A 12,463-nucleotide genomic window follows, 5' to 3' on the forward strand; every position below is an offset into this window, starting at 1 on the left:
AGTGTTTGAGGAGGTGAGTGTATGGGTGAGAATGCAAGATAAGTACTGTATAGATAGACTGATAGATTAACCACAGTAACTAGTGTAAGTGTAGCGATTTACAGTTGTGGTCAGAATTTTTGGCAGCCCTGGTCAATAAGATCAAAGATGGCTGTAAAAATAATCTGCATTGTTTATCCTTATGATCTTTCATTCAAAAAATTAGCAAAAATCAAACCTTTCATTGAAGTAAACGAATTGAAAGTGGGGGGAAAGTAACATTATGAAATAAATGTTTTCTCCAAAACATGGTGGCCACGATTTTTGGCACCTCTAGAATTTTTTTTGTTTTGTTTTTTGAGTAAAATATCTCTGAAGTATATTTCTATTAACATGAAATTGTCTAGCTATGAATTCTTGTTTCACAGGACTATATGAAATATGTATGAACACAAAGGCCAAATACCCTTAATCATCCATCACAATGAGTAAAACCAAAGAATATAGTTCTGATGTGCAGCAAAAGATTGTTGAGCTTCCCAAAATAGAAAGTGGCTGTAAGAAAATAGCTAAAGCATTGAAAATTCCAATTTCCACCATCAGGGCAAAAATTAAGAAGTTCCAATCAACTAAAGATGTTATGAATCTGCCAGGAAGAGGATGTGTCAGTGTCTTAATGCATGGCGAGTAAGATAGTTCAAGTGGCCAAAGACTCTCCAAGGATCACAGATGGAGAATTGCAAAAAATTTAAAATCGAATAACCCCTACATCACCACATGTTGTTAGGGAGGGATTCAATAAAAAACTTCCTCACTCATCCAAAAACAAACTCCAGCATATTAAGTTTTCAGACACGATTCTATGGTCAGATGAAACTAAAAAAAGAGCTTTTTGGCAGCAACGATCCAAAACAAACATCAAAATCAACACAAGAATGTGTCACTGAGCACAAAAGGAAGCTTCAGCCATGACCACCCCAGTTCCCTGACCTGAACCCCATAGAAAATGAGTGAGCTGAACTGAAGAGAAGAAGCACCAACATGGATCTGGGAATCTGAAGGATCTGGAGAGATCCTGTAGAGGAATGGTCTCTGATCTCTTGTAATGTGTTCTCCAAACTCATCAGGCATTATAGGAGAAGCTGACTTATAGCTGTTAATTTAGGAAAATGAGGTTGCAAAAAGTATTTAATTAAAGGGTGTCAATCTTTCACTTCAATGAAAAGTTAGATTTTAGCGATTTTTTAAATGAAAAATCAAAAGGATAAACAATGCAGATTTATTTTTACAGCCATCTTTGATCATATTTACCAGTGGTGACAATAATTCTGACCAGCACTGTATAATAACAAATTCTTTTCTTTTTTTCTGCACGTCACTGTTAGTGAGTGCTTAACTTTGAAGTATATTATATAGTACATATTTAACGTATATTTATAATATATAGATATAATAATTTATTTTTATTTTTATATATGATCAAAAAGGATTAGGTCAAAATAAAAACAGACAAAAAAGTATTAACCCCGACAAATGAAAGTCCATGGTTGCAGACAGATTTTATGTGGTCAGGATCAGACATGTGTGGAACACCTGTTAAGCTTTATCATTTTTTAAAACTTCTATTAATATTCATGTTTAGTGCTGGGTAGTAACTGATTAAATGTAATATGGATTACATAATCAGATAAAAAAAAAAAAAAGGTACTAGTAATTAGATTGCATTATATTGTAAAATACTCGTAATCATACTACAATTTGTTTTTTATTGATAACATGTGTTTCTCACAATGGCATAAATTATTCATAATTCATTGATTCTCCCTTTTACTTCTTTCTATCTTTTAAATGTATCTTTCAAAAAAAAGAAAAAAAAAGTCCACTGCTTAAATACGTTCAGAAGGTCTTCCAGGTTTGTGTAATCGCACACACCAGCCACTAGCATGTGACTATTACTGAAAACTGAAACCCACATAGAATTTGATTACCTGATTTACAGAAATCGTTTCTCTTTTAAGAAGTATTTTCTCAACATTGCATAGATAATCAGCTCCTGATGAACACATTAATTATTATTTGAATTATCACTCAACGCATGTATTACTGTCATTGAAAGGCTTTTGTCTTTCAAACACATTAAAATGTACAAATTCACATCATTTCATATTTTCATGCAATGCAGGGATTCCCCTTTTTTGTCAGCTGAACCTCTTTGACCTATTATATTTACTTGAAGTACCCCCATTTTAAATTAATAAGTTAGGTCAATAATAAAATGAAGTCAATAAAAATAATAATAATAATAATAAAATATAGTTCACGGTTCTCTGATGTCAGTTAATGGTCACATGACATGCTGGAAAACAAATAAAATATACTTTTAGTAAGTATTTCATTAAGTGTTACATTTTTATGATTGAATTACAAGCTTTTCATTAAACTCACAAACGCACTGCAGTTCCATCAAACCCCAGTCTGGGAAACCCTGACGTAACGTAATTGTATTTCTCTTTGTATATTTATATCAATATGGTACAATATTATACTACTCAAATCAATGTGATAAACAAGTTAGTTCAAAAGTAATCTAAAAGTAATCAAAAAGTTGTATTACCTTAAATATGTAATGTAAAGGATAAAAATTTTGACATGTCAATGACAAGGATGACATGACAATTTTTGTCATGGAATCAGTAACCAACTACAATTTGTAAGTAATCTACCCAGCACTGTTAATTTTATAATTATTATAAATGTCATGAAGTACACAGATTTAAATTTTAAATACTCTACAAAAAAAAAAAAAAAAAAAATCTGTATGAACACCAGTAAATTGAAAATGGTTTGTCATTATTTTTAAGCTCCAACTTTTAGAACGAGTCTTGTATCTCATTCAAAGAATAAAATTAGTGTCTTCACACTGTATTTTCAATAAATACTTGTACTGTAGCTGCTCTATGAAAATGTAAAATGTCTTTATAAGGTAAAAAATACTAGTCCTCTGTGCATAAGCATCACATGGTGTGACTCACTGCCACAGTCCAACATTAATGTGTTGTGTTCGATGCAGAAAGAAGCAGCAGAGTCAGGCACTTTCGCTGCACTGTGTCAGTCTGAGATAGCAACATTGGGAGGGATGGAAAGAGGAGGGAAGAGATGACTGAAGAGAGGGGAAGAGAAGTGAGATATAGATAGACAGGCCCTCACTCAGACACATACAAACTCACCCTAGGCCTGACCTACAGCTGATCTTATGAATGGAAGGAAATTGTTTCCTAAAAAAGCAGCTTTTTGAAAGCATGAGTAACTCCAATAATACAATCACTCCGCCTTCCAGACCTACTACAAGAGGAAGGGACAAGGTAACAAATGAAAGAAAAGGGACAAGAGAAAGAGAGAGAACAAGAGAGGTTTATTTTATTAGCCCTTAATAAATATCTGACAGATTTCCTCAGGAAATATTGCAGATCACATGTAAAATAGTTTAAGACTGATGTCAACTGCAGCAACATATGAAATCTATTACTGCGAAGCCGCAGCAGGCACAGAGTGAGAGAGAAAGAGCTGTGCTGAAAGTCATGGCGAAAAAAAAAATCTCATGGCCTTTCCAAATTCTTCGAGAGGTAAAAAAGTCAGCCAAGACACAAAATCAGAGCAAAAAAAAAATGAGAAGGGGAAAAAAAGAACAGAAATCCACACACACATGCATACACACACAAATGCTGAGCTCCACATCCTGTTGGGGTTGAGGCCAATGCTGTGGAGAGTGCCCAGACTCTGCTGCCAGCTCCGGGGAAGGATGGAAGATGGAGAGCCGACTGGGACTGGAGAAGCGGGGGGTTAAAGTGCCCGGAGAACAATACCAGCTGCAGGGAGGCAGGGGGAGGAAGTGAACCCTCCTCCTCATCCTGAAGAACCAGAAACTTGACAAAGTTTCCTCCTCATAGCCAGCTCATCCTGCTGGCATCCTCCTCACATCTGGGCCAGAGGGCAGCATGGCGGACTATTTTCTAACAGGCCCTAATGAATTTCCATGCTGGTTCAGACTAGTTTAGCTTGTGGACCAAAAAATGCAGGTGCAAAAACTTTTGGTGAAACTGGTTGACCATGTCCTGCTGGTTAAAGAAGATAGTTGGGGACCCCATCTTACGAGCCGGAAACATATTTTGGTTAGTCTTAGCCTGAGATGTCATGCTCACTTTTGATATCTTAAAATGTAAAAAAAAAATACAATAATACTGTATATATAATATTAATTTGTACATATATATATATATATATATATATATATATATATATATATATATGTGTATATATATATATATATGTGTGTATATATATATGTGTATATATATATATATATGTGTGTGTATATATATATATATATATATATATATATAAACAATATATGCATTAAACACACTTATTCTTAATTTATGTACATAAAATAAATCAATAAAATAACCATCCTAAACGTATGAAAAGAATGACCAGTGATTGCTTGACGTGAGTCAGATGGCTATTTCTGTCTAAGCGGGCATTTCTTGACCAGAACAATTCGCATTATTGACCAGAACTTTTGCAGTCTAGTTAAAGGTCTTGTTGCATTAGATTATATGCAAAGAGTCTTGAATTTATTACACATTTCCTATTCATCACAATCAGAATCACAAAAGCCAAAAGGCTGCAGAAATCCAAACGTTCTAGATTTAATCTGGTTAATGAACAGCACGGCTCTCGACTGCAGCAAATGTTCAGGCAGTGGTCAAAAGGACAAAAGTAAGTTAACCCACACTGACACACACACACACACACACACACACACACACACACACACACACACACACACACACACACACACACACACACACACACACACACACACACACACACACACACACACACACACACACACACACACACACACACACACACAAAGTCTTGGTTCCTTGTTTTGCATGGCAAGAGCAATCAACTCTGCCCTAGTGGTGCCAGTATGTCTCAGTGTGGCAGCTAAGAAGTCTACAGCCATCTTTACACACTGTCTCTGCTCAGAACGAAACCACAGGCCAGTACCCACAAACCAACCAGCCCTGGACTAATAACCATTGAACAACACACACACACACACACAACATCGAACAACCACACATACCAAAGAGGGAGGTAGCGCCATGGAAAATGAGAAGTAGTGAGGTTTCTGCTTTTTCTGCAGTATTTCCTTCTTTTTATCATCACCTCATAAGAGGGCATGCAGAGTTCAGCTGGGGCACTGCAGGGTAGTGGGCAGGGAACTACAGATATAAGCCAGCCACACACACCGCAGTAAGAGGTGATGATTTTAACTAAAGGATCTGAGTGTCAGCAGGTCTGCTTTGAAACCGATAAGCCTCTGGTGGTTGCATGTGCCAATTATGTTTGTTTGTGTGTGTGTGTGTGTGTGTCATGATCAACAGTGATATGGTACAGCAAGTGTGAGATCTGTTTAGTTGCACTACAGACGGGTGTAAAGCATGTTGTAGGTCCCGATTAAAAGGGGACTGACCTAGCACAAGAAACTGACAGGGAGAATGGTGCCAGAGCCCAAACAGGACCTTATATGGAGTCCTTGGGTTGTTTTCTCTCCTCCTTCAATCCCTTGTGCTAGTAAGCATTGCATGTTTCGAGGAGAAAAGATGATCCTTCCAAGACCTCCTATTTACAGGACTATTTGCTGGCAAGATTGTTGTCAGTATAACCACCAGACAGGGTCGCATACATTCTTTATTTGGGTCTACCAATTTGCTTCATCTTCCCTGAATAATTTCTACCCTTAGTGGAAAAACAACAATAGATGAGATCCAGGACAAGCAGTTGTACCTAAAGGTACCATTTTTTAACACTTTTTTCTGAGAGTGTAGATGGAGCACAAAATTATTGAAACAGACTACAGTGGTCTCAAGAAGAATGAAAAGTTGGAAGCCATCTGGCCAAAGACATCCGTCTGAATGTGTATGGATGTAGGTACTACAGGGCTCCTACAGGGGGTCATTTAAGCATGCAACTTTTCGTGAGGGTTTTACCATGCCTACTGTTTAATACTGTCTAGGACAGGGGTGTCCATTCCTGCTGCTGTAGGGCCACTATCCTGCAGATTTTAGCTCTTATCCTCATTAAAGGACAATTCCGGTGAAAAATTAACCTAGGGGTAATTAACACATGGTTACCGAGTCGATCATTCCCTGGGATGCGTTTTCATGATAATCGAATATAAAGAGTTTTATCTCTAAAAACAGATTAGCTTATAACGCTAGTATATGGGGCACAGAGTAAGTAAAAGTAAATCGCTAGTTAATACCACTAACAAGGCTCAAAATAGCCTCACACTAACACGGTAGCATAATGAGGGTCCCTACATGCAAACCGAAGCACGGCGTTCGTGGCTCGATTAGTCGAGACTTTTTTCCAAGATGACGCCTGCCTGTAAACGCATAATGTACTGTCTTTATAAAGTATCTTCTTATTAAACTGTCTGTACACTTACAAAGTTCTCAATGCTTCGGTTTGCATGCAGGGACCCTCATTATGCTACCGTGTTAATGTGAGGCTATTTTGAGCCTTGTTAGTGGTATTAACTAGCGATTTACTTTTACTTACTCTGTGCCCCATATACTAGCGTTATAAGCTAATCTGTTTTTAGAGATAAAACTCTTTACATTCGATTTTCATGAAAACGCATCCCAGGGAACGATCGACTCGGTAACCATGTGTTAATTACTGTACCCCTAGGTTCATTTTTCACCGGAATTGTCCTTCAAACAGACCTGAACCAGCAAATCAAGGTCTTCAGGATTACTAGAATCTTGGTGTTGGAGCTAAACTCTGCAGGATATTGGCCCTCTAGGATCCGGATGGGATACCCCTTGTCTAAAAAACAAAACTACCAAATATAGACATCTAGATAAACTAAATAAACCTCAATAATCAATTGTCGATTGTTGGATGACTAGTCACTTATCGTGAGGCAACTCCACACAAGATTGTCGATCATCTCCATTTTCCAAACAAGCCCACACACAATAAACAGTCATGTGGATTTTGTGGGTTGCGCTGTGAGTGTTTGAGGAATGATCTCTTCCTGACTTTAACTGAATTGCACTGTATGGGAAAGAGTTCTTCCACACCCCATTTATCTCTGGGCAAGGGCCTAAGGTAGAGCCCTGAGGAACCCCGGCGAGCCCTGCAGCCCAGCCTCCCTTCATCCCCTCAAGTTCCATGAGCACAGCGCCATGTTGCTTTTGGCAGAACTCTGCAGGCTGTCCCTGCGTGCCTGAAAACCAGCACTCCCCCCACAGTCCCCTCGGCCAAGGCGCACATTTCTCACATTTTCTCGTGCTCTCAGCGAACAGCACACTGGGAGTGCGCTAGCCGGCTTCGAACTGACAAACCGGGGGTTGGGACGAATGTGTCCAGTTCCACTCGTCTCCTTTCCCTCTGTGGCGGTTTACAAACCTTTTGCCCTGACAGACACGCGGCCGCAGCCAACAGGTGTGCCTCTCGATGTCTCAATCAGGGAGCGATCAGAGAGCTGGAGCAGATGGAGAGGAAATGGTAAAGTTGTCTCGAAGCCAACCTGCTGCTCACGGTCTGGTAAAGATACTAAAGATACAAGTTTACACAAAATCATACTGACGCACAACAGCACCATTCTTCTAACAGCAATATAAGTATCCATGTCAAAGTTTATGAGAAGTAAAAAAAAGAAAAAAGTGTTTGTATTGAGTCTGTTTGTGTGTTCATTAAACGGCACTCAGGGCGAACAGAAATCAGACCCCCATTTGTTTCCAACAAAAGAGGATGGACGTTTAACCCTTATCCCACACACCGGTATCTTTGGCAGGAAAAGAAGATTTATATTTATTATTTAATCTCTTTTTTCCTCCTAAACCTTAATTTAAACTTTAGTCCCTCAGTGAGTTTTGGGTTTGGGCATTTATACATAAATGAAGCTTCTCTGAAAAAAAAAGGATGAGGAGAGACAGAGAAAATGAGGAGAGGAGAGAAAAAAAACAGAGAAAAAGCACAGTTTGTCTCCTGGGTGCCCTTCTTGCCATCCCATTTCCTATGCATCTGGTCTGTGTTTGTGCGCAAGAGAAGAGGGGGGAAAGAGGGAGGTAGGGCCGTCTGGGGCCGATTAATAACCAGTGATTTATAGGAACTTTTATAGAATAATACAATAAAAATGTGTGTGTACGTGGTGTGTGTGTATGTGAGTTCAACTGTGCATGTGTGTGTGTGTGTGTGTGCGCGTGCGCACGTGAGAAAGAGGCAGCAAGCACACAATGGTTTTCTAATTCTGGGGAATCAAAAACAAATTATCGAGAAAAAAACAGACCCAGATCAGGGTAAATTGGGCACAGATGGACAAAGGGAGGCAGGAAATCAAGAGAGGGAGAGAGAACACAAGACTGAGTGAGAGAAAGAGAAAGACGTGTTTAAGAGGAGGACAGTGGAGTACCACAGAGCAGGGATGTGATGGAGAGGATAAAGAGGAGGTGGGAGAGGACAAGGAGGAGGTGAGAGAAAGGACAAGGGCACAGTGGGGAGAAGAGGAAGAAGAGAGAGGGACTGTGGGAGGAGAGAGATCAGGGTTCCCATGCCCTGTGAAGAGGAAATGGGCTTCAGAGGGGCCAGACTGCATGTTTGAATGAAGGAGGGTGTAAGGGTGACTTGACAGTACAACTTTAAAAAAATATATATAATAGAGTTGTGAAGGAAATTACTGGGTCCGATCATTTTTCACAGCATTTGATAAACAATGTCTCAACCATTATTAAAGTATGTTATAAGCATGCATTGTGTAGAATGAAACAGGATATACTACAGTATACTGTACCTGCCATGTTGACATTGATGTGACCATTGTGAGGGGTTGCCAGGATGTTGCTATTTGGATGCAAAAAAGTATTTTGTTGTAGAGTGTTATAGAGGTTAAGTGCTGTTAAGCTTGCTAAGGTGTTCTGGGTGGTTGCAAGGACAATGCTATGTGATTGTTAGGGTATTCTGGGTAGTAATAGGGAATTGATATGCGGCTGGTGTTTTTAAGCATGTTGCTATGTTTTTTCTAAGGGGAAGACCCTTGTAATTGTGCAGCAACATGCTAAAAAACACTGGTTGGTTGCTAATGCGATGCTATGGATTTGCCTAGGTCTTCTTAGTGTTTTTCAGCATATTTTTCAGTCGCTAGTGAGCTGCTATGCAGTTGCTATGGTTTTCTACAACTTCAAAGTATTTTTCAGCATGTTCTGAGCGGTTGCAAGGGTGTTGCACGTTAGCTGCTTACTGGCCCAAACAACAAAAAAAGTGTCACTGATATTCTGGTTCTTAAGCTTGGTTTTATGTTCCACCAGACACAAATCTTATGGCTGGCTAGAAAACAATAGCACACTTCAAGTCGCATGATTTGAGGTATCATTAATATCCACTGTACAAAAAAGTGGGATAAATAACACACAAAAGTTCAAAACTTATAGTTAGGGATTGTGAAATGCTCAGTAGCAAGAACCTATACAATATCAAATGTCTTTTACATTCATTTTATTACGCTTAATGTGGCATGATCTGATCAACTGTCATTCTCTCGTCTTTTACAACATATGACACTCAAAGTCTGTAAGAACCCGTTAAACTTGAGTGGTGTTCATGAGGGGTGGGTTTGGTTAAGGGAAAACACTGACAACCAATTAGAGCGGCTGAGTTATGAGAGGTTTAGGGCTCTGGATTCTGGGAAAGGAGAGGCAGGTACAGCTGCAACACGAGAGGAAGTGCTGCTTGTGTCCTGTCAAGCAGGAGGTTAACTCCAGCCCATATGAGCCCACAGAGTGCCTGTGATAAGCAAATAGCAATATGAATGACTTCCTGTGATGAGGGCCTGGACTGTGGCATCTGTCAGAGAGGATCTGCCGCCTTTGTATACGGAGCGCAGACCACCGCAGCCCCCTCAGCGCACATTCACACGCACACTCACGGCCCTACCCCGAAACTCCCTGATGACACTGATCTGAATAACATGCATTAGATCTCACAGAGCTGGCCCCTGGGCACTGCCACCCACATAAACAGTCCTGCTGTCTCCCAGCATGCTTCACTCCCACAGTCAGGAGGAGAGGAGAGGAGAGGAGAGGGGGGGCGTTGATATTGGCAGCAGCTCTGTAATGGCCCCACACTGGAAACTTCATCAGTGAATCATGCCTCAGCTCCACTGTGCACAAAGAGAAAGGACAGCAATGAACTTCCTCCCTATCTCTCTTTCACACACAGTCACAATCTGGTGTCCTTTGCATCAAAGTTCGCACTTAAAAAAAAAAAAAAAAATCTTACGGGGAAAAAAATTCTGCCACAACAAAAAATACCCGCTTACTCACTCTAGTACTCTCAAGTTCTCTCTTTCTCACACTCTGATATTCTCAACTGTAAGAAGAGGCCCAGTGAAAGCTGAATGCTGACACAATGAAAACGATCACGTCTGAAGATGGGAACCAATGCAGCATGTATGAACGGAAAGCACCCCCCCCCCCCCCCCACCCCCCAGAAAAAAATAACACTCCTAAATGTCACTTGCTGATGTGAAAGTTAAAGGGATTATTCACCCAAAAATGAACATTCTGTTATCATTTACTCACCCTCATGCTGTTTCAAATCTGTCTCTATTTTCAATGTAATGAAAGTGAATGGGGACTTGAGGTGTAAAGCTAAAAAAAAAACTAAAAAAAACAAACAAACAAAAAAACACCCAAAAAGATTCATAAAAGTGTTTCACCTGATCCATGCACTTTTTTCCAAGTCTTTTGAATCTGAAATCATACAATAGGTTTGTGTTAGAACAAATTAACTTGACATCCACTCAAGCTATCTTTGTCAAATTCATGAACAATCGTTCTTTTGAATTGGATATTTCCAAAGTATCAGTTTATGCGGTTCACAAAACCTGAATGATTCATTTATGATTTTGACTGACCTGGTTCTTGAGTTCAACTCATCGATATAAGGATTCAGTCACGTAGGTTAACTGTTCACTGGAATAATGCAGTTAAAATTGCAGTCTGGTCTTTTTTTTCTTTTCTTTTTTTTTGTAGCTCGGAAAGTGTAAAAAGACATGAGTAAAAAAAAGACATAATATATATATATTTTAATTCCTCTAAGACAATCAGCATTAACAAAACATATGACCAAAATAGTGACAAATATTTCAGAGAAGAGCTTGGAGATAAAAGTTAAACCGTGCCCAAATGTTGCACAGGGCACAACATCGTGAACACGCTTCCTGCTACGCTATAAATACAAATGTGAGCTGAGCAGTTTTCTCACGGTTGTATTCTGAGCTGACTGTTTACAGTACAAGCAAGGCTGCAAACGTGTGTGTATATGTGTGAGTGGCTGGAGACAGGTAGCTGGGTGCTGTGTGGTACGTGTTTAAAGACGGGCGCGTACGTGCCGACCTGCCCGTGTTAAAGTGTGTGAGCCTGCTGGTGCGGTTGGCCCGATACGTGTGTGACCGCAGTACATCATACGACTCTGAGAGAGAGAGAGAGAGAGAGAGAGAGAGAGAGAGAGAGAAAGAAAAAGAAAGAGAGAAAGAGCGAAAACAGCATCACAGGATCTGGCGTGTGGCGCACAATTCAGCGTGGGTACAACAGGCAGCCCAGAAACCCACATACAGGTTTCACTTCTGCCTGCTGTGGCAGCAAGTTCACACTCCAAACACCGGGTGAAAAGTTCATACGGAGGTCATGGCACTGCCACGCAAAAACACAGACAACTAGAAAGTGTCACACTCAGATAGAAACCTTATTTGACACATAACAAATGTAAGAAATGCACATATACACACATTAATTTCACATTAAATGAAGTTCTGGCATTGCCTTAAAATGAACTTGACTGGCTGGAAGTGAACTCAATTGTGGGCCTGCTTAGTCATAGGGAAAAGGGACTTCCAGTGTAAATGAGTGGTAACAGAAGCCATCGGTTAAAAGAGAGCGATAAGACGTGGCATTTTCTGTATTTAATGTGTATGCGTAGGATTTAAGGAGAATTTCAAAAACAAAAAACAAAAAACAACCACTTTGGCGGGCCGGAAAGGAAAAGGTCCATATCAAGAATCTACCATTTAAATGTTATTGCTGTGTGTGTCAGAGCGGCGCTCAAAGCGAGAGCAGCAGAAGGCAGCTGGGTTTGAGGGTGAGGGGGGTTGAGTCTTTCTCATGGCCTCTCGGCCCGTGCTGGCCTTTAATTCAGTCATGCTATTGGTCGGAGGAGCTCTGTGACACAGTCACCACCACACACCCGAGACAGCAGCCACACAGGCGTTCAGGCACGCTGGAGGAGAGAGAGAGAGAGAGAGAGAGAGAGAGAGCGAGATGTTGAGTGTCAGTGTACGGTGTTAAATGAAAGTGTCAGAAACTCATGCACCAGTGACTTAGCCAACCAGTAGAGCGCTGAAGCA

At 40.1% G+C, this 12,463-nt stretch overlaps 1 long non-coding RNA gene across 1 annotated transcript; it reads right to left on the reverse strand.

Annotated features, from left to right (window-relative positions):
• Positions 1 to 9,602: 9,602 nt before the first annotated feature.
• LOC309506687 lies at positions 9,603 to 12,217 on the reverse strand. Its single transcript, XR_014208896.1, has 3 exons — positions 10,976 to 12,217; positions 10,778 to 10,811; positions 9,603 to 10,219 (listed from the first exon to the last, which is right to left on the reverse strand). It is a non-coding gene; the product is annotated as an uncharacterized lncRNA (long non-coding RNA).
• Positions 12,218 to 12,463: the final 246 nt, after the last annotated feature.

Source organism: Leuciscus leuciscus, assembly GCF_965113295.1.
Source record: "Leuciscus leuciscus genome assembly, chromosome: 9".
Lineage (NCBI taxonomy): Eukaryota > Metazoa > Chordata > Actinopteri > Cypriniformes > Leuciscidae > Leuciscus > Leuciscus leuciscus.